Source organism: Leiobunum rupestre, chromosome 1, assembly GCF_980474605.1.
Source record: "Leiobunum rupestre chromosome 1, qqLeiRupe1.1.hap1, whole genome shotgun sequence".
Lineage (NCBI taxonomy): Eukaryota > Metazoa > Arthropoda > Arachnida > Opiliones > Sclerosomatidae > Leiobunum > Leiobunum rupestre.
The window spans coordinates 24,066,526-24,093,454 of NC_143384.1; the positions used below are offsets into that span (position 1 = coordinate 24,066,526).

General features: G+C 44.0%; 1 protein-coding gene across 2 annotated transcripts in view; it reads left to right on the top strand.

The window, feature by feature from the left end:
* LOC149961926 (extracellular serine/threonine protein CG31145) overlaps positions 1-26,929 on the top strand; it is a 190,401-nt gene that overhangs the window by 41,968 nt on the left and 121,504 nt on the right. The gene's annotated exons all lie outside the window — the stretch shown is intronic.

The window sequence follows — 26,929 nt, forward strand, 5'->3', positions numbered from 1 at the left end:
AATTAAAACGCTATAATTATTCATGTTAATTAAAACGCTTTAATTATTCAATTTATTTAAAACTATAATTATTCTATTTTAATTTAAAGACCCCTCTTCTTAAATTACGTAACAAATATCCAACCCGCCCCCCCTTAAATTATTATAGTACGTAACAACTAATATGCTGGTAATAAAGTACTATAAGATCAGGTACTAAATTTTGTTGTTTGTAATTTACATTTGAAATTACAACTGTATTTTTATGTAAACCGATGAAAATGCTTATGTTTTTAATAATTGCGACTGTTTCTGAAAGTGATGAAAATTTTATTTTTTTCCGTCTAGACTAGTTCTTCGGTTTGCCTTTCCATAAAAGCTTGTGGAGGTTAACGTTAATAGTTAGTGTAGGGAGCTGTTGGCTCGCGTGGCATGAAAGGCTTGCACACCACCCTCCTACGCATTGTAACCCGGCCACCTGAATTAAAGGCTTTAAAAGTCGCTTGATGACTTGTGTCTAAGCTGGTGCCTTGGGCAATAGTCTAGCTGATTATTATTACTATTACCTTAATAGACTGGTTATACTTCGATCAGTGTTCATGAGTCAAGTGTCGTTAGTAGGGCTGTGCGAGTACTCGAACATCATCGAGTACCCTAACCCGTCGAGTGTTTGTTTTTTCTATCCTCGTTGCTTCAAAGTTCAAAGAGGGGTTTTTACAACTTTTTGGGGGCAATATACGGTACTTACCAAGTTGTGGAAACTGTGGTTCATTTAAATTAAAGGAATATTTTTCAGCATTGAAAGTTACTTTATATTCCTTTTAAATTTAATTTCATTTTTAGTTGAATAAAATCAGCTCGTAATCAAGTACTCGATAACCCGACTCGTTAAAAATATTACTAGAGATTTTTTTTAGTTACTAGACTCGAATAAAGCCACGTTCACACTAGAGCCTAAAACCCAGTTTAGGTCGGTTTGATTGCCAGTTTTGACCGCCGACGATAATTCCTGGTTCACACTTGCGAAATCGCTTCACCCCGGTTCGCTTATAGCCAAGGCTTAACGTCATTTCAAATTATGACCAGAATTTTTAAAATACTAAAATTTATCCCAAAACAATTAGTTAATCGTATTTACTATATATACAGTAATATTATTTGACTTTATTTAGAATTTTAATCCCATTATTTTTGAAAATACGAGCAATTTTACTTCCCCACCTTATCCTTTTGAAAGCGATTTTAAGCGAACCGACTTGGACGAGTTGCTTCCCGAACCAACACCAAGCGATTTCTCACGTTGGTTTTGAAAACCAGTTATCTAAACGAAGCGATTTTAGGGGTAAGTGTGAACGTGGCTTAAGAGAAAGTATCCCCTTAATCAAGTACTCGACTACTCGACTTCAATATTACTCGACTCGAATACTCGATAACCTACTCGATTGTGTAAAACCACTACTCGCACTCGTTTTGGTGTCTTATTAAGTCGAAGTATTTTCGTCCGTGTCCGAAATACACGAGCAATTTCTGTTTTGGAATGTACATTTTCGACATAAACCAGCCGTGGAGATAATTAAATAACATTAATTAAATTAAAGACAGAACCCGAAGGAACGTTCCTTTAATAAATATTTAATATCCTCCCGAATAAAAGCCCATTACGTTATTCAGCGGAGAAATATTGGCATCTATTCGAGTAATTTAATCAAAAGGGAATGAAAAAGAGAAGAAAAGTCATTTCTCTCCAGGGACCCGATATTAAAAACTTGTGCTAAGTGAAGTTTCATTCAAGCCGCAAAAGAACATTGCAAACTCAAAGACCAATTATTTTCGCAAAATTCAGAAAAATTCAACTAAAAAGATGATATTGTTGCTTTATTATTCGTTAATTAAAATAAAAGGGAAAAAATCCTTAATTTCATTTCTTCGTTTAATCATTTTTGAAGCCATATTTAATAAATTTAATTTAAAAATATTGCTAGTAATTTCATCACACGTTTTATAGGATGGAAAAATGATACCAAAGAAGTTGATATCGTTTTCTTGAGAACTCGTATTGAACCGAAAATGGGGTTGTTCCAATGGTTTTTCGTTTAATAATTTTTCAAGCCATATTTGATAAATTTAAAATATTCTAGTAATTTCATCACACGTTTTATAGGGTGGAAAAATGATACCAAAGAAGTTGATATCGTTTTCTTGAGAACTCGTATTGAACCGAAAATGGGGTTGTTCCAATGGTTTTTCGTTTAATAATTTTTCAAGCCATATTTGATAAATTTAAAATATTCTAGTAATTTCATCACACGTTTTATAGGGTGGAAAAATGATACCAAAGAAGTTGATATCGTTTTCTTGAGAACTCGTATTGAACCGAAAATGGGGTTGCTAAAAAGGTTCTTCGTTTAATAATTTTTCAAGCCATATATGAAATATTTTATTTTAAATTTAGTCAAAAATTTAATTGCGCGTTTCAACAAACCACGTAAAAATTTTACATAATTTAATTAATAGTAATAATAATAATAATAATAATAATAACCAGCTAGACTAATGCCCTTGGCACCACCTTAGGCCCAAGTCATCGATCGAGCGACTTTTAATGTCAGGTTTACCATCGAGAGTTACGAAAGTGCATCAAATTTTAATGACGCCGTTTAGCCCCAAAAGGTCCCACGTGAGCCACCAGGCCCGACAAGAGAGGGGGCCAACCGGTACAAACTCCCGGGGCCCGTGTAGTCTCCGGGGCCCGATTTGGATCAAACGAGGTATACTTATCCCCTAAAATTAATAGTTATCTCCGAAATTAATATTTTTCTGAGCGACTAGAATTAAAATTAACCACGTATAAACAAAATCGCCACTTAGAGAAAACGCCTACAGCAAGTACATTTCACTACTTGACTGATTTGGTCATGCTAATATCATTTCTTATCACCATTCATCGTGACCTAATTAATTGCTTTTACCGCTCTGCGCTATCAGATCTAAAAGTGCTTTCAGATCGCTTTTTTAGAGGTCTGACCGAGTACGTGTCGTTATAGATCTATCCAATTTAAATCTGATTTTTTTATTGCTTTTAATTGACTTTCTATTTTATTGATTTTTTAAAGGTTTTATAATTTTTTTTGAGTACAATTGATTAATAATTTGAATGAAACGGTAATGTAAACTAAAATTAAATTAATTTTTATTTTAATTACTTTTTAAAAACTTAATTTGAGTTTTCTCTCAATAGACATTGATAGTTGTATATTTTCGGAAATACAATAGTGTAATAGGTGATTTAAATCTCAGATTTCGTTTTCATAATCGTGATTTAAATCTGAGATTTCTTTTTAATAATCGTGATTTAAATCTGAGATTTCCTTTTCATAATCGTGATTCAAATCTGAGATTTACTTTTCATAATCGTGATTTAAATCTAATTAAGATTTCTTTTTAATAATCGTGATTTCAATCTGAGATTTCCTTTTCATAATCGTGATTTAAATTAATTAAGATATCTTTTTAATAATCGTGATTTAAATCTGAGATTTCTTTTTAATAATCGTGATTTAAATCTAATTAAGATTTTTTAATAATCGTGATTTAAATCTAATTAAGATTTTTTAATAATCGTGATTTAAATCTAAGATTTTTTAATACTCGTGACTTCGATCCTAGCCAAACGGCGAAAAACTTTATTATTAAATTTAAAAAAATCGTTTGTACCGCACGAAATATTTTGTAGCGGTGTCCAAACTACAGATAAATGGGGTTTTATTTATAATTTTACAAAATTAATTAAACGTCCCTTAATCTCCATCCCTTCAAATACGACCAAAACAGTATCGTAACATACTTCTATTTTTGGTGCTCAAGGCTGCAGTTTTCAAAGTAGATTTGAGCTTTTTAACAAAATATTCGCTTCCCAATATTCAAAACGAGAGTTAAATATGGAAAATACGGAAATAGCGCGATTTAAAAATCCTTAGTCACTTCATCATTGACGCGTATACTCAATCAAATTTAAGAAAAACATCGAATGTAAAAAAGGAAGCATCTAACTCGGCAGTCGGCCAAATGTGTAATGTACTGCGAGAGGCACTTTCGCAATTCTGCTGCAGCCTAAATTACCTCTCTAATTTGCCCTATAACATCCTTCGGTAATCGAGCCAACCAAATTTCGCCTAACTTTCATTCTCGCGTAACGAATAATTTTTTAGTCTTTTTCTAAGCAGTAAATTTAAGTGTGCTTTTTTCTTCCATTCCTCGAACGTTTAAATAAACTAAATACAGCTCAAAAACCCCGTCATTTACAGATTGAGATACTTTTTACTACGTCCTTAGCCCCACTGTAACTTTTAAGATGGTGTTATGTTTTAACTCATTTACTTTTGAGGAAAGGTGTTAGAATAGGTTATTTTTATGGAATTTATTTATATTTAAAAAATTATTGAATCTAAAATATTTTTTTTATTTAAATTTTAATGAAATTTAGTTTTAAATCGTATTTTTAATTATTTCAATTGATGTTTAACGTATTATTCATTTGTCTTGACAAATTAATTAATATTTCGAGTGCAGCGGCAGCGTAAACTATATTTTAAATTATTCTAAATTAAATTTAAGTTCTCTTAAGTCCCATCGTTATAGAACATACTTTTGTAAAATACATTGGTGATTTAAATCAATACTTCAAAAATGCTGATTTAAATCAATATTTAAAAAATGCTGATTTAAATCAATATTTCAAAAATGCTGATTTAAATCAATATTTCAAAAATGCTGATTTAAATCAATATTTAAAAAATGCTGATTTAAATCAATATTTAAAAAATGCTGATTTAAATCAATATTTAAAAAATGCTGATTTAAATCAATATTTAAAAAATGCTGATTTAAATCAATATTTAAAAAATGCTGATTTAAATCAATATTTAAAAAATGCTGATTTAAATCAATATTTAAAAAATGCTGATTTAAATCAATATTTAAAAAATGCTGATTTAAATCATTATTTAAAAAATGCTGATTTAAATCAATATTTAAAAAATGCTAATTTAAATCAATATTTAAAAAATGCTGATTTAAATCAATATTTAAAAAATGCTGATTTAAATCAATATTTAAAAAATGCTGATTTAAATCAATATTTAAAAAATGCTGATTTAAATCAATATTTAAAAAATGCTGATTTAAATTATTTAAACTATAAGCAACCCTAAAGAAAATCTGAATTAAATTTAATTACCATCCAATATTTTAGTATAATCTAATTTGTTTTGTATTGGAATTGTTTGGGAACATTTTTTTGCATATTTGATTCCTGCCTCCATTGAAATACATTGTGTTATTGAAATTTATTGATTTAAATTAAGTCAATGATGTAAAAAAAATTAATCAAATGGCCATACAATATTAGTGTATCTAGTTTGGTCAAGATAAAGAGCAAAAAAAACTTTCATTAATTATTTTTAGATTGCAGTGTTTTTAAGTTTCTAATGTGGCAAGAACTACAACAAGAAAAATAAATACTATTTAAACGGGATAAAAATTAATAATAATTTTTGTTATGTGGTAGACCTAGTGTTGTTAATTTTCCGGAAAAATAAAATGCGGGAAAATTTTCAGAATATTTTACGCAAATCGGAAAAATAAAAAATTGAAACATAAATTACTTTTTAAGGGTTTTTAATGTTCTTAACTTTTTATCTATATAAAATGTCTAATATCAGTAAACGTACTACAAAACATCAATAGTATTACATTGTGAATCAGTTTATAGCTAGTTTAGAGGTTTAGTTTTACTATTAGATTCGAAAAAATTAGTCGAAAATGCCGCTTTATTTAAATTTGCAAACAATATTAGTCTAATCATGGAATGAATTTTTTTATTTTTTCCGGAAAAATTTTCCGACTTACAATGCTCACTAGGTAGACCTATTTGACAGTTATCGTTAAATGTAAATGTACCTAAAAATGTTCAGTTAACGAAGTAATCTAAAATTTATCGATATTATGCTGACGAAAACAATATCCATTTTCATTTAGTGGTTTCAATCATGAATGATGTGTAGCTAACATGATTAAATTCAGTATTGGGAACAGGGATTGTTTAACTACGGAGCAACTCAGTTGGCAAACAATGTTTGGCTGAAATGTTTGCACTTGTAAACTAAACGAAATTGGCTTCAGTTTCAAGGCATAAGTGTTTTGAAATTCGAAGATTCTAATCAGTCCGAAAGGTGTATTGACACTCGGTTACTTGTGGCTTCGAGAACGGGTCGAGGCGTGAACCACTACTTCGTACAATTTCGTGGCGCCTTCTGTTAATTTAAAACGGAACTAGTTAACTATTGTTTCTTCATTTTGAAATATTAAACATTAAATTGTTCATTTCATATGAAATATTTAGATGTGTGTAAATACCATTTTTTGGGGATCGAATCGAATATCAAATATTTTTTTCAAGGCACGTCAAATACCAAATCGAATATTTATAACGTCAAATAATTTGGCCAACGAGCGCAAAACCAAACAGCAGGGACTTTAAATACTGTTTAAGTTTACTTTTTTACGCTGGTTACCTCGATTTGTTTACAAAGTCCTTTTTTACCTATCACATGAACCCAAACCTTCATGTTCGCATTTCCCTGCTGATGGTTTTGCGCTTGTTGCAGCCTACTTCCAGGGACTAGTAGGCCACACTTTGAAGCTCTCTGGTGCTCTTTTAACTCATCGTAGGAAAATGGGGTAATATCAGGCATAACTTCTCAACTCACCCCCTACAACTCCTTCAAATTTTTGCATAACCTTTTGAAACAGCCTGTAGATTAAATATTTTATTGCATATTTAATTTTAAAATCTGTAAATACCAACTTTTTACTATACTTTAAATGTTAATTTTGCAACAGTAGAATTATTATAAATATATTTAAAATACGGTTTTAAAGAAATTAATTGGTGACGAAACTATAAGCTTCGCCCACTAAATTCAAGAAAGTCAATGGATACTCTCGTTTCTTTGTTCTCAGTCTCTTTAATCCGTTCTTGGTAGTCGTTGAACGGAAGACCTATCTCAATTTTGTCTTTTCCAACTCCTTCCCGGACATTTAACAGAACCAGGGGGTAGAAATAGGGGTCGAAGGTTTTTGAGAAAATTTCATTTATCCGGGATAAGGCTTGATGATGGCGGCGTCTTTTCAACTGATGGCGCGAGTCATTAATAACATTTTTCTGTTATTGGCAGCAGCGTCGATTATGAAGTTTTGCCTCTTTCCCAGTTTCCCTCGGCGGCCAGTAGGAGGCGTTGACGTGATTTATGGTGAAATATGTCAATCGAAAAGCGGCCGCGTTACTCCCGACAACATAGTCTCTTTCGTAGTAATATGTCGGATTAGAATGTCTTAAATACGGCACGTCGCTGGCCCTCTTTCATATCGACTCTGGCCATTTTGCGGAAAGACACACGGCGCCATCTGGTAAAAGAATTTCTAGTTACAAAATTGAAAACGTTGAGTTTATGATAAAATGACGGGGAAATGTCGGTTAGTGGTCGCGGTGGGCGAATGAAGTAGAAAGTCGGCTATTGGTCGCGGTGGGCAAGTGACGGGGTAATGTCGGTTAATGGTCGAGTTGGGCAAGTGACGGGGTAATGTCGGTTAATGGTCGAGGTGGGCAAGTGACGGGGTAATGTCGGTTAATGGTCGAGGTGGGTGAATGACGGGGAAAGTCGGTTTATGGTCGCGGTGGGCGAATGACGGGGTAATGTCGGTTAATGGTCGAGGTGGGCAAGTGACGGGGTAATGTCGGTTAATGGTCGCGGTGGGCGAATGACGGGGAAATGTCGGTTAGTGGTCGCGGTGGGCGAATGAAGTAGAAAGTCGGCTAGTGGTCGCGGTGGGCAAGTGACGGGGTAATGTCGGTTAATGGTCGAGGTGGGCAAGTGACGGGGTAATGTCGGTTAGTGGTCGCGGTGGGCGAATGAAGTAGAAAGTCGGCTAGTGGTCGCGGTGGGCAAGTGACGGGGTAATGTCGGTTAATGGTCGAGGTGGGCAAGTGACGGGGTAATGTCGGTTAATGGTCGAGGTGGGCAAGTGACGGGGTAATGTCGGTTAATGGTCGAGGTGGGCAAGTGACGGGGTAATGTCGGTTAATGGTCGCGGTGGGCGAATAACGCGGTAATGTCGGTTAATGGTCGCGGTGGGCGAATGAAGTAGAAAGTCGGTTAGTGGTCGCGGTGGGCGAATGAAGTAGAAAGTCGGTTAATGGTCGCGGTGGGCGAATGACGGGGAAATGTCGGTTAGTGGTCGCGGTGGGCGAATGAAGTAGAAAGTCGGCTAGTGGTCGCGGTGGGCAAGTGACGGGGTAATGTCGGTTAATGGTCGAGGTGGGCAAGTGACGGGGTAATGTCGGTTAGTGGTCGCGGTGGGCGAATGAAGTAGAAAGTCGGCTAGTGGTCGCGGTGGGCAAGTGACGGGGTAATGTCGGTTAATGGTCGAGGTGGGCAAGTGACGGGGTAATGTCGGTTAATGGTCGAGGTGGGCAAGTGACGGGGTAATGTCGGTTAATGGTCGAGGTGGGCAAGTGACGGGGTAATGTCGGTTAATGGTCGCGGTGGGCGAATAACGCGGTAATGTCGGTTAATGGTCGCGGTGGGCGAATGAAGTAGAAAGTCGGTTAGTGGTCGCGGTGGGCGAATGAAGTAGAAAGTCGGTTAATGGTCGCGGTGGGCGAATAACGCGGTAATGTCGGTTAATGGTCGCGGTGGGCGAATAACGCGGTAATGTCGGTTAATGGTCGCGGTGGGCGAATGACGGGGTAATGTCGGTTAATGGTCGAGGTGGGCAAGTGACGGGGTAATGTCGGTTAATGGTCGAGGTGGGCAAGTGACGGGGTAATGTCGGTTAATGGTCGAGGTGGGCAAGTGACGGGGTAATGTCGGTTAATGGTCGAGGTGGGCAAGTGACGGGGTAATGTCGGTTAATGGTCGCGGTGGGCGAATAACGCGGTAATGTCGGTTAATGGTCGCGGTGGGCGAATGAAGTAGAAAGTCGGTTAGTGGTCGCGGTGGGCGAATGAAGTAGAAAGTCGGTTAATGGTCGCGGTGGGCGAATAACGCGGTAATGTCGGTTAATGGTCGCGGTGGGCGAATAACGCGGTAATGTCGGTTAATGGTCGCGGTGGGCGAATGACGGGGTAATGTCGGTTAATGGTCGAGGTGGGCAAGTGACGGGGTAATGTCGGTTAATGGTCGAGGTGGGCAAGTGACGGGGTAATGTCGGTTAATGGTCGCGGTGGGCGAATAACGCGGTAATGTCGGTTAATGGTCGCGGTGGGCGAATGAAGTAGAAAGTCGGTTAGTGGTCGCGGTGGGCGAATGACGGGGTAATGTCGGTTAATGGTCGCGGTGGGCGAATGACGGGGTAATGTCGGTTAATGGTCGCGGTGGGCGAATGACGGGGTAATGTCGGTTAATGGTCGCGGTGGGCGAATGACGGGGTAATGTCGGTTAATGGTCGCGGTGGGCGAATGACGGGGTAATGTCGGTTAATGGTCGCGGTGGGCGAATGACGGGGTAATGTCGGTTAATGGTCGAGGTGGGCAAGTGACGGGGTAATGTCGGTTAATGGTCGAGGTGGGCAAGTGACGGGGTAATGTCGGTTAATGGTCGCGGTGGGCGAATGACGGGGAAATGTCGGTTAGTGGTCGCGGTGGGCGAATGAAGTAGAAAGTCGGCTAGTGGTCGCGGTGGGCAAGTGACGGGGTAATGTCGGTTAATGGTCGCGGTGGGCGAATAACGCGGTAATGTCGGTTAATGGTCGCGGTGGGCGAATAACGCGGTAATGTCGGTTAATGGTCGAGGTGGGCAAGTGACGGGGAAATGTCGGTTAATGGTCGAGGTGGGCAAGTGACGGGGTAATGTCGGTTAATGGTCGCGGTGGGCGAATGACGGGGAAATGTCGGTTAGTGGTCGCGGTGGGCGAATGAAGTAGAAAGTCGGCTAGTGGTCGCGGTGGGCAAGTGACGGGGTAATGTCGGTTAATGGTCGAGGTGGGCAAGTGACGGGGTAATGTCGGTTAGTGGTCGCGGTGGGCGAATGAAGTAGAAAGTCGGCTAGTGGTCGCGGTGGGCAAGTGACGGGGTAATGTCGGTTAATGGTCGAGGTGGGCAAGTGACGGGGTAATGTCGGTTAATGGTCGAGGTGGGCAAGTGACGGGGTAATGTCGGTTAATGGTCGAGGTGGGCAAGTGACGGGGTAATGTCGGTTAATGGTCGCGGTGGGCGAATAACGCGGTAATGTCGGTTAATGGTCGCGGTGGGCGAATGAAGTAGAAAGTCGGTTAGTGGTCGCGGTGGGCGAATGAAGTAGAAAGTCGGTTAATGGTCGCGGTGGGCGAATAACGCGGTAATGTCGGTTAATGGTCGCGGTGGGCGAATAACGCGGTAATGTCGGTTAATGGTCGCGGTGGGCGAATGACGGGGTAATGTCGGTTAATGGTCGAGGTGGGCAAGTGACGGGGTAATGTCGGTTAATGGTCGAGGTGGGCAAGTGACGGGGTAATGTCGGTTAATGGTCGAGGTGGGCAAGTGACGGGGTAATGTCGGTTAATGGTCGAGGTGGGCAAGTGACGGGGTAATGTCGGTTAATGGTCGCGGTGGGCGAATAACGCGGTAATGTCGGTTAATGGTCGCGGTGGGCGAATGAAGTAGAAAGTCGGTTAGTGGTCGCGGTGGGCGAATGAAGTAGAAAGTCGGTTAATGGTCGCGGTGGGCGAATAACGCGGTAATGTCGGTTAATGGTCGCGGTGGGCGAATAACGCGGTAATGTCGGTTAATGGTCGCGGTGGGCGAATGACGGGGTAATGTCGGTTAATGGTCGAGGTGGGCAAGTGACGGGGTAATGTCGGTTAATGGTCGAGGTGGGCAAGTGACGGGGTAATGTCGGTTAATGGTCGCGGTGGGCGAATAACGCGGTAATGTCGGTTAATGGTCGCGGTGGGCGAATGAAGTAGAAAGTCGGTTAGTGGTCGCGGTGGGCGAATGAAGTAGAAAGTCGGTTAATGGTCGCGGTGGGCGAATAACGCGGTAATGTCGGTTAATGGTCGCGGTGGGCGAATAACGCGGTAATGTCGGTTAATGGTCGCGGTGGGCGAATGACGGGGTAATGTCGGTTAATGGTCGAGGTGGGCAAGTGACGGGGTAATGTCGGTTAATGGTCGAGGTGGGCAAGTGACGGGGTAATGTCGGTTAATGGTCGAGGTGGGCAAGTGACGGGGTAATGTCGGTTAATGGTCGAGGTGGGCAAGTGACGGGGTAATGTCGGTTAATGGTCGCGGTGGGCGAATAACGCGGTAATGTCGGTTAATGGTCGCGGTGGGCGAATGAAGTAGAAAGTCGGTTAGTGGTCGCGGTGGGCGAATGAAGTAGAAAGTCGGTTAATGGTCGCGGTGGGCGAATAACGCGGTAATGTCGGTTAATGGTCGCGGTGGGCGAATAACGCGGTAATGTCGGTTAATGGTCGCGGTGGGCGAATAACGCGGTAATGTCGGTTAATGGTCGCGGTGGGCGAATGACGGGGTAATGTCGGTTAATGGTCGAGGTGGGCAAGTGACGGGGTAATGTCGGTTAATGGTCGAGGTGGGCAAGTGACGGGGTAATGTCGGTTAATGGTCGAGGTGGGCAAGTGACGGGGTAATGTCGGTTAATGGTCGAGGTGGGCAAGTGACGGGGTAATGTCGGTTAATGGTCGAGGTGGGCAAGTGACGGGGTAATGTCGGTTAATGGTCGAGGTGGGCAAGTGACGGGGTAATGTCGGTTAATGGTCGAGGTGGGCAAGTGACGGGGTAATGTCGGTTAATGGTCGAGTTGGGCAAGTGACGGGGTAATGTCGGTTAATGGTCGAGGTGGGCAAGTGACGGGGTAATGTCGGTTAATGGTCGAGGTGGGTGAATGACGGGGAAAGTCGGTTTATGGTCGCGGTGGGCGAATGACGGGGTAATGTCGGTTAATGGTCGAGGTGGGCAAGTGACGGGGTAATGTCGGTTAATGGTCGCGGTGGGCGAATGACGGGGTAATGTCGGTTAATGGTCGCGGTGGGCGAATGACGGGGTAATGTCGGTTAATGGTCGCGGTGGGCGAATAACGCGGTAATGTCGGTTAATGGTCGAGGTGGGTGAATGACGGGGAAAGTCGGTTAGTGGTCGCGGTGGGCGAATGAAGTAGAAAGTCGGCTAGTGGTCGCGGTGGGCAAGTGACGGGGTAATGTCGGTTAATGGTCGAGGTGGGCAAGTGACGGGGTAATGTCGGTTAATGGTCGAGGTGGGCAAGTGACGGGGTAATGTCGGTTAATGGTCGCGGTGGGCGAATAACGCGGTAATGTCGGTTAATGGTCGCGGTGGGCGAATGAAGTAGAAAGTCGGTTAATGGTCGCGGTGGGCGAATAACGCGGTAATGTCGGTTAATGGTCGAGGTGGGTGAATGACGGGGAAAGTCGGTTTATGGTCGCGGTGGGCGAATGACGGGGTAATGTCGGTTAATGGTCGCGGTGGGCGAATGACGGGGTAATGTCGGTTAATGGTCGCGGTGGGCGAATGACGGGGTAATGTCGGATAATGGTCGCGGTGGGCGAATGACGGGGTAATGTCGGTTAATGGTCGCGGTGGGCGAATGACGGGGTAATGTCGGTTAATGGTCGCGGTGGGCGAATGACGGGGTAATGTCGGTTAATGGTCGCGGTGGGCGAATGACGGGGTAATGTCGGTTAATGGTCGCGGTGGGCGAATGACGGGGTAATGTCGGTTAATGGTCGCGGTGGGCGAATGACGGGGTAATGTCGGTTAATGGTCGCGGTGGGCGAATGACGGGGTAATGCCGGTTAATGGTCGTGGTGGACAAATAACGGGGTAATGCCGGTTAATGGTCGCGGTGGACAAATAATGGGGTAATATCGGTTGATGGTCGCGGTGGGCGAATGACGGGGTAATGTCGGTTAATGGTCGCGGTGGGCGAATGACGGGGTAATGTCGGTTAATGGTCGCGGTGGGCGAATGACGGGGTAATGTCGGTTAATGGTCGCGGTGGGCGAATGACGGGGTAATGTCGGTTAATGGTCGCGGTGGGCGAATGACGGGGTAATGTCGGTTAATGGTCGCGGTGGGCGAATGACGGGGTAATGTCGGTTAATGGTCGAGGTGGGCAAGTGACGGGGTAATGTCGGTTAATGGTCGAGGTGGGCAAGTGACGGGGTAATGTCGGTTAATGGTCGCGGTGGGCGAATGACGGGGTAATGTCGGTTAATGGTCGCGGTGGGCGAATGACGGGGTAATGTCGGTTAATGGTCGCGGTGGGCGAATGACGGGGTAATGTCGGTTAATGGTCGCGGTGGGCGAATGACGGGGTAATGTCGGTTAATGGTCGCGGTGGGCGAATGACGGGGTAATGTCGGTTAATGGTCGCGGTGGGCGAATGACGGGGTAATGTCGGTTAATGGTCGCGGTGGGCGAATGACGGGGTAATGTCGGTTAATGGTCGCGGTGGGCGAATGACGGGGTAATGTCGGTTAATGGTCGCGGTGGGCGAATGACGGGGTAATGTCGGTTAATGGTCGCGGTGGGCGAATGACGGGGTAATGTCGGTTAATGGTCGCGGTGGGCGAATGACGGGGTAATGTCGGTTAATGGTCGCGGTGGGCGAATGACGGGGTAATGTCGGTTAATGGTCGCGGTGGGCGAATGACGGGGTAATGCCGGTTAATGGTCGCGGTGGACAAATAATGGGGTAATATCGGTTAATGGTCGCGGTGGGCGAATGACGGGGTAATGTCGGTTAATGGTCGCGGTGGGCGAATGACGGGGTAATGTCGGTTAATGGTCGCGGTGGGCGAATGACGGGGTAATGTCGGTTAATGGTCGCGGTGGGCGAATGACGGGGTAATGTCGGTTAATGGTCGCGGTGGGCGAATGACGGGGTAATGTCGGTTAATGGTCGCGGTGGGCGAATGACGGGGTAATGTCGGTTAATGGTCGCGGTGGGCGAATGACGGGGTAATGTCGGTTAATGGTCGCGGTGGGCGAATGACGGGGTAATGTCGGTTAATGGTCGCGGTGGGCGAATGACGGGGTAATGTCGGTTAATGGTCGCGGTGGGCGAATGACGGGGTAATGTCGGTTAATGGTCGCGGTGGGCGAATGACGGGGTAATGTCGGTTAATGGTCGCGGTGGGCGAATGACGGGGTAATGTCGGTTAATGGTCGCGGTGGGCGAATGACGGGGTAATGTCGGTTAATGGTCGCGGTGGGCGAATGACGGGGTAATGTCGGTTAATGGTCGCGGTGGGCGAATGACGGGGTAATGTCGGTTAATGGTCGCGGTGGGCGAATGACGGGGTATTGCCGGTTAATGGTCGCGGTGGACAAATAATGGGGTAATATCGGTTGATGGTCGCGGTGGGCGAATGACGGGGTAATGTCGGTTAATGGTCGCGGTGGGCGAATGACGGGGTAATGTCGGTTAATGGTCGCGGTGGGCGAATGACGGGGTAATGTCGGTTAATGGTCGCGGTGGGCGAATGACGGGGTAATGTCGGTTAATGGTCGCGGTGGGCGAATGACGGGGTAATGTCGGTTAATGGTCGCGGTGGGCGAATGACGGGGTAATGTCGGTTAATGGTCGCGGTGGGCGAATGACGGGGTAATGTCGGTTAATGGTCGCGGTGGGCGAATGACGGGGTAATGTCGGTTAATGGTCGCGGTGGGCGAATGACGGGGTAATGCCGGTTAATGGTCGTGGTGGACAAATAACGGGGTAATGCCGGTTAATGGTCGCGGTGGACAAATAATGGGGTAATATCGGTTGATGGTCGCGGTGGACAAATAATGGGGTAATATCGGTTGATGGTCGCGGTGGGCGAATGACGGGGTAATGTCGGTTAATGGTCGCGGTGGGCGAATGACGGGGTAATGTCGGTTAATGGTCGCGGTGGGCGAATGACGGGGTAATGTCGGTTAATGGTCGCGGTGGGCGAATGACGGGGTAATGTCGGTTAATGGTCGCGGTGGGCGAATGACGGGGTAATGTCGGTTAATGGTCGCGGTGGGCGAATGACGGGGTAATGTCGGTTAATGGTCGCGGTGGGCGAATGACGGGGTAATGTCGGTTAATGGTCGCGGTGGGCGAATGACGGGGTAATGTCGGTTAATGGTCGCGGTGGGCGAATGACGGGGTAAAGTCGGTTAATGGTCGCGGTGGGCGAATGACGGGGTAATGTCGGTTAATGGTCGCGGTGGGCGAATGACGGGGTAATGTCGGTTAATGGTCGCGGTGGGCGAATGACGGGGTAATGTCGGTTAATGGTCGCGGTGGGCGAATGACGGGGTAATGTCGGTTAATGGTCGCGGTGGGCGAATGACGGGGTAATGTCGGTTAATGGTCGAGGTGGGCAAGTGACGGGGTAATGTCGGTTAATGGTCGAGGTGGGCAAGTGACGGGGTAATGTCGGTTAATGGTCGCGGTGGGCGAATGACGGGGTAATGTCGGTTAATGGTCGCGGTGGGCGAATGACGGGGTAATGTCGGTTAATGGTCGCGGTGGGCGAATGACGGGGTAATGTCGGTTAATGGTCGCGGTGGGCGAATGACGGGGTAATGTCGGTTAATGGTCGCGGTGGGCGAATGACGGGGTAATGCCGGTTAATGGTCGTGGTGGACAAATAACGGGGTAATGCCGGTTAATGGTCGCGGTGGACAAATAATGGGGTAATATCGGTTGATGGTCGCGGTGGGCGAATGACGGGGTAATGTCGGTTAATGGTCGCGGTGGGCGAATGACGGGGTAATGTCGGTTAATGGTCGCGGTGGGCGAATGACGGGGTAATGTCGGTTAATGGTCGCGGTGGGCGAATGACGGGGTAATGTCGGTTAATGGTCGCGGTGGGCGAATGACGGGGTAATGTCGGTTAATGGTCGCGGTGGGCGAATGACGGGGTAATGTCGGTTAATGGTCGCGGTGGGCGAATGACGGGGTAATGTCGGTTAATGGTCGCGGTGGGCGAATGACGGGGTAATGTCGGTTAATGGTCGCGGTGGGCGAATGACGGGGTAATGTCGGTTAATGGTCGCGGTGGGCGAATGACGGGGTAATGTCGGTTAATGGTCGCGGTGGGCGAATGACGGGGTAATGCCGGTTAATGGTCGTGGTGGACAAATAACGGGGTAATGCCGGTTAATGGTCGCGGTGGACAAATAATGGGGTAATATCGGTTGATGGTCGCGGTGGGCGAATGACGGGGTAATGTCGGTTAATGGTCGCGGTGGGCGAATGACGGGGTAATGTCGGTTAATGGTCGCGGTGGGCGAATGACGGGGTAATGTCGGTTAATGGTCGCGGTGGGCGAATGACGGGGTAATGTCGGTTAATGGTCGCGGTGGGCGAATGACGGGGTAATGTCGGTTAATGGTCGCGGTGGGCGAATGACGGGGTAATGTCGGTTAATGGTCGCGGTGGGCGAATGACGGGGTAATGTCGGTTAATGGTCGCGGTGGGCGAATGACGGGGTAATGCCGGTTAATGGTCGCGGTGGACAAATAATGGGGTAATATCGGTTGATGGTCGCGGTGGGCGAATGACGGGGTAATGTCGGTTAATGGTCGCGGTGGGCGAATGACGGGGTAATGTCGGTTAATGGTCGCGGTGGGCGAATGACGGGGTAATGTCGGTTAATGGTCGCGGTGGGCGAATGACGGGGTAATGTCGGTTAATGGTCGCGGTGGGCGAATGACGGGGTAATGTCGGTTAATGGTCGCGGTGGGCGAATGACGGGGTAATGCCGGTTAATGGTCGCGGTGGACAAATAATGGGGTAATATCGGTTGATGGTCGCGGTGGGCGAATGACGGGGTAATGTCGGTTAATGGTCGCGGTGGGCGAATGACGGGGTAATGTCGGTTAATGGTCGCGGTGGGCGAATGACGGGGTAATGTCGGTTAATGGTCGCGGTGGGCGAATGACGGGGTAATGTCGGTTAATGGTCGCGGTGGGCGAATGACGGGGTAATGTCGGTTAATGGTCGCGGTGGGCGAATGACGGGGTAATGCCGGTTAATGGTCGTGGTGGACAAATAACGGGGTAATGCCGGTTAATGGTCGCGGTGGACAAATAATGGGGTAATATCGGTTGATGGTCGCGGTGGGCGAATGACGGGGTAATGTCGGTTAATGGTCGCGGTGGGCGAATGACGGGGTAATGTCGGTTAATGGTCGCGGTGGGCGAATGACGGGGTAATGTCGGTTAATGGTCGCGGTGGGCGAATGACGGGGTAATGTCGGTTAATGGTCGCGGTGGGCGAATGACGGGGTAATGTCGGTTAATGGTCGCGGTGGGCGAATGACGGGGTAATGTCGGTTAATGGTCGCGGTGGGCGAATGACGGGGTAATGTCGGTTAATGGTCGCGGTGGGCGAATGACGGGGTAATGTCGGTTAATGGTCGCGGTGGGCGAATGACGGGGTAATGTCGGTTAATGGTCGCGGTGGGCGAATGACGGGGTAATGTCGGTTAATGGTCGCGGTGGGCGAATGACGGGGTAATGTCGGTTAATGGTCGCGGTGGGCGAATGACGGGGCAATGTCGGTTAATGGTCGCGGTGGGCGAATGACGGGGTAATGCCGGTTAATGGTCGTGGTGGACAAATAACGGGGTAATGCCGGTTAATGGTCGCGGTGGACAAATAATGGGGTAATATCGGTTGATGGTCGCGGTGGGCGAATGACGGGGTAATGTCGGTTAATGGTCGCGGTGGGCGAATGACGGGGTAATGTCGGTTAATGGTCGCGGTGGGCGAATGACGGGGTAATGTCGGTTAATGGTCGCGGTGGGCGAATGACGGGGTAATGTCGGTTAATGGTCGCGGTGGGCGAATGACGGGGTAATGTCGGTTAATGGTCGCGGTGGGCGAATGACGGGGTAATGTCGGTTAATGGTCGCGGTGGGCGAATGACGGGGTAATGTCGGTTAATGGTCGCGGTGGGCGAATGACGGGGTAATGTCGGTTAATGGTCGCGGTGGGCGAATGACGGGGTAATGTCGGTTAATGGTCGCGGTGGGCGAATGACGGGGTAATGTCGGTTAATGGTCGCGGTGGGCGAATGACGGGGTAATGTCGGTTAATGGTCGCGGTGGGCGAATGACGGGGTAATGTCGGTTAATGGTCGCGGTGGGCGAATGACGGGGTAATGTCGGTTAATGGTCGCGGTGGGCGAATGACGGGGTAATGTCGGTTAATGGTCGCGGTGGGCGAATGACGGGGTAATGTCGGTTAATGGTCGCGGTGGGCGAATGACGGGGTAATGTCGGTTAATGGTCGCGGTGGGCGAATGACGGGGTAATGTCGGTTAATGGTCGCGGTGGGCGAATGACGGGGTAATGTCGGTTAATGGTCGCGGTGGGCGAATGACGGGGTAATGTCGGTTAATGGTCGCGGTGGGCGAATGACGGGGTAATGTCGGTTAATGGTCGCGGTGGACAAATAATGGGGTAATGCCGGTTAATGGTCGCGGTGGACAAATAATGGGGTAATATCGGTTGATGGTCGCGGTGGGCGAATGACGGGGTAATGTCGGTTAATGGTCGCGGTGGGCGAATGACGGGGTAATGTCGGTTAATGGTCGCGGTGGGCGAATGACGGGGTAATGTCGGTTAATGGTCGCGGTGGGCGAATGACGGGGTAATGTCGGTTAATGGTCGCGGTGGGCGAATGACGGGGTAATGTCGGTTAATGGTCGCGGTGGGCGAATGACGGGGTAATGCCGGTTAATGGTCGTGGTGGACAAATAACGGGGTAATGCCGGTTAATGGTCGCGGTGGACAAATAATGGGGTAATATCGGTTGATGGTCGCGGTGGGCGAATGACGGGGTAATGTCGGTTAATGGTCGCGGTGGGCGAATGACGGGGTAATGTCGGTTAATGGTCGCGGTGGGCGAATGACGGGGTAATGTCGGTTAATGGTCGCGGTGGGCGAATGACGGGGTAATGTCGGTTAATGGTCGCGGTGGGCGAATGACGGGGTAATGTCGGTTAATGGTCGCGGTGGGCGAATGACGGGGTAATGTCGGTTAATGGTCGCGGTGGGCGAATGACGGGGTAATGTCGGTTAATGGTCGCGGTGGGCGAATGACGGGGTAATGCCGGTTAATGGTCGCGGTGGACAAATAATGGGGTAATATCGGTTGATGGTCGCGGTGGGCGAATGACGGGGTAATGTCGGTTAATGGTCGCGGTGGGCGAATGACGGGGTAATGTCGGTTAATGGTCGCGGTGGACAAATAATGGGGTAATATCGGTTGATGGTCGCGGTGGGCGAATGACGGGGTAATGTCGGTTAATGGTCGCGGTGGGCGAATGACGGGGTAATGTCGGTTAATGGTCGCGGTGGGCGAATGACGGGGTAATGTCGGTTAATGGTCGCGGTGGGCGAATGACGGGGTAATGTCGGTTAATGGTCGCGGTGGGCGAATGACGGGGTAATGTCGGTTAATGGTCGCGGTGGGCGAATGACGGGGTAATGTCGGTTAATGGTCGCGGTGGGCGAATGACGGGGTAATGTCGGTTAATGGTCGCGGTGGGCGAATGACGGGGTAATGTCGGTTAATGGTCGCGGTGGGCGAATGACGGGGTAATGTCGGTTAATGGTCGCGGTGGGCGAATGACGGGGTAATGTCGGTTAATGGTCGCGGTGGGCGAATGACGGGGTAATGTCGGTTAATGGTCGCGGTGGGCGAATGACGGGGTAATGTCGGTTAATGGTCGCGGTGGGCGAATGACGGGGTAATGTCGGTTAATGGTCGCGGTGGGCGAATGACGGGGTAATGTCGGTTAATGGTCGCGGTGGGCGAATGACGGGGTAATGTCGGTTAATGGTCGCGGTGGGCGAATGACGGGGTAATGTCGGTTAATGGTCGCGGTGGGCGAATGACGGGGTAATGTCGGTTAATGGTCGCGGTGGGCGAATGACGGGGTAATGTCGGTTAATGGTCGCGGTGGGCGAATGACGGGGTAATGTCGGTTAATGGTCGCGGTGGGCGAATGACGGGGTAATGTCGGTTAATGGTCGCGGTGGGCGAATGACGGGGTAATGTCGGTTAATGGTCGCGGTGGGCGAATGAAGGGGTAATGTCGGTTAATGGTCGCGGTGGGCGAATGACGGGGTAATGTCGGTTAATGGTCGCGGTGGGCGAATGACGGGGTAATGTCGGTTAATGGTCGCGGTGGGCGAATGACGGGGTAATGTCGGTTAATGGTCGCGGTGGGCGAATGACGGGGTAATGTCGGTTAATGGTCGCGGTGGGCGAATGACGGGGTAATGTCGGTTAATGGTCGCGGTGGGCGAATGACGGGGAAAGTCGGTTAATGGTCGCGGTCGAACCTTCCAAATGCCTGATTTCGTAAACTATGCTGTTTTATAATCAGCAGATGGCTCTTTAACCGGGTTTGCAACGGTGACATGGCATCCCATCAAACCGAAAATATGCCGACTATTAGAACCGACCCATTGCCGACCTCTTCAGTGGCCACCGGGGACGCGTTCTTGAAATGAACGCCAACTTTCCGCGCCCCTGAATTCGATTACGTGAACCGCAGATACGCGAGTTTATATTCTACAAAACAATTCGGCCCTGGAAAAGAACCCTTACCCGATAAGCGCGCCCAAAGTCGGGAGGGAGCCCCCAATTACGTCTCTCTTAGTCCCAGGTAACGCGTGTTCTCGAAGCGAAGCGAGTGGCGGCAATGAAAATTATATCGCGCGCCTCCGACAGCTCGTATCATGGCGGGTCGGTCAACACGACTTGACATCAATCAACGCTGGGTAAACAGCGAGTCCAAACACGCCCACGTCGCTGCCAACTGGAACCGACTACAAATAACCCGCCGTGGCTTCTTTCCGCGCCGGCCACCGAAGCTTACCACCTTCAGAGTGACAAATCGACCAATAAACGAATAAGGCCCCCTCATTACCTCTAGGCGGCCGTCGCGACTCCGTACGCCCACTCTTGCAGCGCTCTGACTTCTTGGTCCTTCGCGTTGGGGAGCAGTGATGGGCACTCTCTTCTCACCGTGAGATCAGTGAGAGCAATTGAGAGGAGCGTGAGATGAGTTTCCAAGCTTGAATTTAAGTGAGAGGAGAGTAAGTGGAAATAAGAATGTATTTGGAGTGTGAGCTAGGTTAATTTAATTGGTGAAATGTGATGAGAGGAGATCAGTTTAAAAGTTAGTTTGCGGTGGTGAGAGGAGGTGAGTTTGAGTTTAGATATAAGAAAACCAAAACAAAGGAAATATAAAAACATGACCTTCTTGGAAATAATTGTGCAACTTTGGCCACTAACAAAGCCCAAACGTACAATAACATAATAAACTGACGTTAGAAGGATATAAAGAAGTTACAGTAAATCTAACATGGCCAGCGGCCAGTGATAGTCGTTGTTCTACCCCTGTGAGAACAGTGTGTGAATCTGATGGGAGATGAGATGCGTAAAACTCGAAAAGGAGAGTAGTTTCACAAAGTCAGGGTGACCATAGTTCCTATATATTCTATTTTTTCCTATAATTTAACGTCCTTCCTTTTTTCTCCTATAATTTCATTAAAATAAATTATATTTTACCGTTAGAAGTCTTTAAAACGTCCTAGTTTTTAAAGATGCTTATTTCCAACACTGTTAGGCGATAGTTTTCGACTATTTCTATCAGTTGTCAACTTTATTTTGAAGGTTATACCCCTTTAAACAATTTTGACAATGGTTTTCTCTTATTGTAAAATCAATTTTTTTCCTGTATATTTCACTGGTAAATTTCCTATAATTCCTTTAAAGGATTTTAAAATATTTATTAATTAGCTGAATTCGATGAGTGGCGCTGAGATAAAAGTTAGTTTGCGGTGGTGAGAGGAGATGATTTTGAGTTTAAAATTTTAGAATCGAGAATGAGGTGAGGTGAGAGCTATCACAAAATTTTCAAAAATGCCCAACGCTGCGTGCGTCCACTCTTGTAGCGCTCTGACTTCTTGGTCCTTCGCGTTGGGGAGCGCCGGGAAACGTCGGATCCGCTTCCATTTCTCACGCCGCCGAAGCGAGCATTTTGCCTTCGTTTCTAAGGCGCAGAACCGTAAATAAAGTGTTGAAAAGGCAATACACTAAGCCTCGGTCACTGTATTCAGATAGCATCTCTGTCGGGGGTTAACGGACGCTGACGCCGGAAGGAGACTGGGTCGGTACGGGCTGTACGATTGGAGGGCTGTCGGAGTTGGCGGCTGACTCGCGGTCTACCGCCGATGGTGTAGCCATTCAATATGATTAAGACCGAAATCGAGTTAGCGGAAGTTCCACGCTCTATGTCACGCGTTGGCGTCACGTCGTAAACTGGGTTTGTTGTTTAGGTATTTTTTGGGGGCTTTATTTTGTACGTTCGGGTACTCGGAATATTTCGAAAAGTATTTTTGAAAAATATTTCGCGGTCAATTTAACAAATAATTTTATTTTTAATTATTCATTTATCGGTTAACTTTTTAATCAATTTATTCATTTATCGGTTAACGTTTTAATAAATTTATCAATTTATTGGTTAAATTTTTAATCAATTTATTGGTTAAATTTTTAATCAATTTCTTGGTTAAATTTTTAATCAATTCATCGGTTAACTTTTAAATAAATTTATTATTTTATAGGTTAACTTTCTAATTTATCGGTTAACTTTAATCAATTTATTAATTTATCGGTTAACTTTAATCAATTTATTAATTTATCGGTAAACTTTTTAAATATTTATTAATTTACAGGTTAACTTTTTAATCAATTTATTAATTTATCGGTTAACTTTTTAATCAATTCATTTATCGGTTAACTTTTTAATCAATTCATTTATCGGTTAACTTTTTAATCAATTCATTTATCGGTTAACTTTTTAATAAATTCATTTATCGGTTAACTTTTTAATAAATTTATCAATTTATTGGTTAACTTTTTAATAAATTTATCAATTTATCGGTTAACTTTTTAATAAATTTATCAATTTATCGGTTAACTTTTTAATAAATTTATCAATTTATCGGTTAACTTTTTAATTTATCGGTTAACTTTTCAATTTCAATTAATTATTTTATCGGCCTTAGAATTGTGTGTAATAAAATCCACCTATGGACTATAATGCAGTTAAATAACGTGAAAAGTAGAAAATTCCATGATAACAATGGGGCAAAAAAGCTAAACACTAACAAATTTATAGTAATGATAAAACTTACGAAATACTAGTCTGCTATTAATACTTCTTAACACCCAATTTCGCCATTTCTAGACGTATGAAAAAACTAAATTTTTCGCTGCGAAATATGCCGGCAAGATATTTTCCAACATTCTATAAGTACCTAAAAACATTCTTTATTTGACTACATTCATTTATCACTGTTATAAATGGCTATTTTTAAGAACAGAAATTCGCTGGCAAGGCGTCAGCCCATATTTTATGGTTATTTGCGCTATTTACGGTTTATGGTTCACCGAAATTGAGAAATATCATTTTCCCAGAGAAAATTTAATTTAAAAAAATGTACCTTTTTAATATCGAAAGACAAACGCGAAAAATAAACCCATTTAAAATTAATGTACAAAAAAAAGAATTATAAATGAATAAGACAGTTTCAACGTGTTCTTGACAGATACAGAACCGTACTCGAAAGAACCAAACCTTGAAAGACACATTTTTGTTTTATTTCATCAATAAAAACTGTCTGGCTTTAAGAACAAACCAAACAAAAAAGATAAAATAGTGACCATAAATAAAATAAAATAAAATAAAATAAAATAAAATAACGAGTCTCCTTCGCTTCGTTTCTTCTGAGTTTTTGTTTTGTTTAGAAAACAATTTCATTTTGTGTTTTCCTCAGCATTGAATTTCCCCCCAGCCTTAAGCCTTTGTTTCCCACAAAATCCAATGAAACGCCGCCCTGCACTTTTTAACTGTAAAGAAAATGTAAAAAGGGAAAAGAAAGTTCTCGAAATTACTCGGTTTGCGGTGTTGCCAGTCATAAGTGCCGTCGCGTAGCCCAAATTGAAATCAAACTAGCCCAAAGTTTAAAATTGTATTTTTGTAAAATAGCCCAAATTAGCGCACGATTTGTGACATAATATTAATTAAAGCCAAAATAATTTATTATTAACGCTGTAATATATTTATTTAACATACTTTTTTTGTTTCCTGTTTTCCAAATGTACAGTATTTACTGTGATCTAAAATAAATTTAAATAAAATAAATACTAAAGACTAAACAATAAAATTATTTCCAACAATATCTCATTATTTTTAAAATTTAATATTAATACTAATAATTTCGACTATTCGCGACCGAAAACTATCGCTACGCCACCCTTGGTTCGCCATTGAAAGCTAAATAGGTAGCGGCTAAAGCAAACGCTATCAGTTTTTCCTCGTCGTTATTCGTAAATTTGACTTTATAGAAAATGATACTTGCATTTTAATATAATTTTTACATCGTTTGCTTATATTTTGTTTATTTCAGAAAAAAAACGTTCTTATGACTTTTTAATTTGTCCGTAGCAGACGCTAGATCATAGGCGCAATCTCGGAGAAGCTAGCGCCGTTACGCCATCTAGACTGAACACTTATGCAATATGATTAAAAATAAAATAATTCTCGAACATAATTTGGTTTTTAATAATAATAATAATTATAATAGTTAATAATAAAAATTATAATAGTTAATAATAATAATAATTATTATAGTTATAATAATAATAAAAAGTTAATAATAATAATAATAAAAAGTTAATAATAATAATAATAAATAATAATAAATAATAATAATAATAGTAATAATAATAATAATAATAGTAATAATAATAGTTAATAATTATTATAATAATAGTTAATAATTATTATAATAATAGATAATAATTATAATTATAGATAATAATAATAATAATAATAGTTTATAATAACAATAATGTATTTATTTATACTCAGAATGGATATGTCGAGACTATCGACGGACACGTTGAGGCCCTAACCCCGTCACGCTAAGGAGGGGCGGAGAGAAAAAGGAGGGGGTCTTATTCTTTGCGTCCTCGCAGCAGCGTTAATCGCGTCGAAAAACGTAATTTTTAAGAACCAATGAGATTGTAGTATTATTTGATTTTATTAAAGCGGAGGAGCATACCGGGGGCCCCAACGGGTGGAATTGGAGAAACGCTAAAAATAATCTTGACATATTCATTCTCTCTGAGTATAAATAAATACATTCTTGATAATAATAATTAAATTAAATAAATACCCATAAATGTAAATATAACAAGATAACAATATTGGCGAAAACAAGCCCAATAATGAAAACGTTTTTCATCTTTTTTGTAAAAGACGCCAAATCGTGCGGTTTTCGCCGGCGAACTGGCAACACCGCGGGCAATTTTTTCTTCAACTTTTTCTTCTTAAATTTTCCGACTTTTCTGTCCGGCGGAGAAAGGAAACTTCGGAAGAACGATGCCTTTTCTAGAAACGGCTAAATTGTTTAATATATTTTATTTCTGGCCGTCCCAAATAATGTATGGCAAAAGAACGTAGAAGTCCACTCGACTGAAAATTTGATAAATATCCAGGCTCATTCAATTTATGGAACGGCGTATTTTCTACTACGACTAATTTTGTTCAAGCTTCTGGAATTGTACTTGGGGAGTTCTGTTTGGTTGACTTCAAATATTGTTTTATTAAAGGGAATATAACCTCGGGTATTTGGGGCTCGATTCTGAGGCTATCGTTAAGCTAGCGACAAAAATTCTGGCGATAGACGAAACGACAATCTGTAAGCGACAATTTCTTAACGAGAATGAAATTGGTATTCTAAGACGTGTCTCGTTACGGCAGTGTTATGAGAGAGAGGCTAACGACAGAAATTTTTAGTCACGTGCTATCGCTCTAGCTAGAGCCAATAGCGACGCGTCGTTTTATCAGTTGTTTCGTTCATACTTCATAGCAGCAGACGGTATTAATGTTTTATTCTACAGAGGTTAGGCTACTCAGAAGCAGACGAACATTCGTACAGTGTCACCGCCTTATTTCCTACGCTGGCTGCGAGGAATATTTTGAAATATCTACTATTATTAATTACTAATTAAATAGTAATTAACTATTAATTAGTAAAAGTAAACAGTGCATTTGTAAAAAACATATGGCATTTTGAAAAACCATTTTCAAAAGGCATTTTGTAGTTTTATTTTGACCTGCAAAAACGATTTTACATTTAGAAAAACCAATTTTCAAAATGCAAAATTTTGCATTCTAAGTTATGGAGAAAGTATTATGTATTTTACATTGGCATTTTGAGTTATGGGGAAAATATTTTGTATTGGGGCACTGGGTGAAAACTCGGAACAACTCCTTCCGCATTGAGTTTGCAAGTTCTCTCCCCCACTGGTTAAAGGGGTTTTCCCCGAGTTCTTCGGTTTCCCCTTCCATAAAAACTTGTGGAGGTTGACGGTAATAGTGAGTGTAGCGAGCTGTTGGCTCGCGTGGTATGCAGGGCTTGCCACCACCCTCCTAAGAATTGTAATCCGGCCACCTGAATTAAAGGCAATAAAAGTTATATCAAAAGTCAAAATTTTTGCCAGAGATTCCAACAGTAGACCGGTTTCGCCCTTCTGAACCAAGAGGCCAAGAGGCGTATAAGATTAAAAAACTAATTTCGAGCCCCTCCCAAATTTACATGTATAAGACAAAATAACTTTTTTAGTCTTATACGCCGTTTGGTTCAGATTTGAAGGTTAATTTAGCGATATTTGGTAAGAGTACGTTGAGTATCAGGTCATATCAATTTTAAAGGTCACCGGAAGTGACGTCACGTGGTTAGTATTTCCGGAAAGCCCCCACTTTGACCCGTAAGACAGACAGTTTTTTGTTACAAATCACTAACCT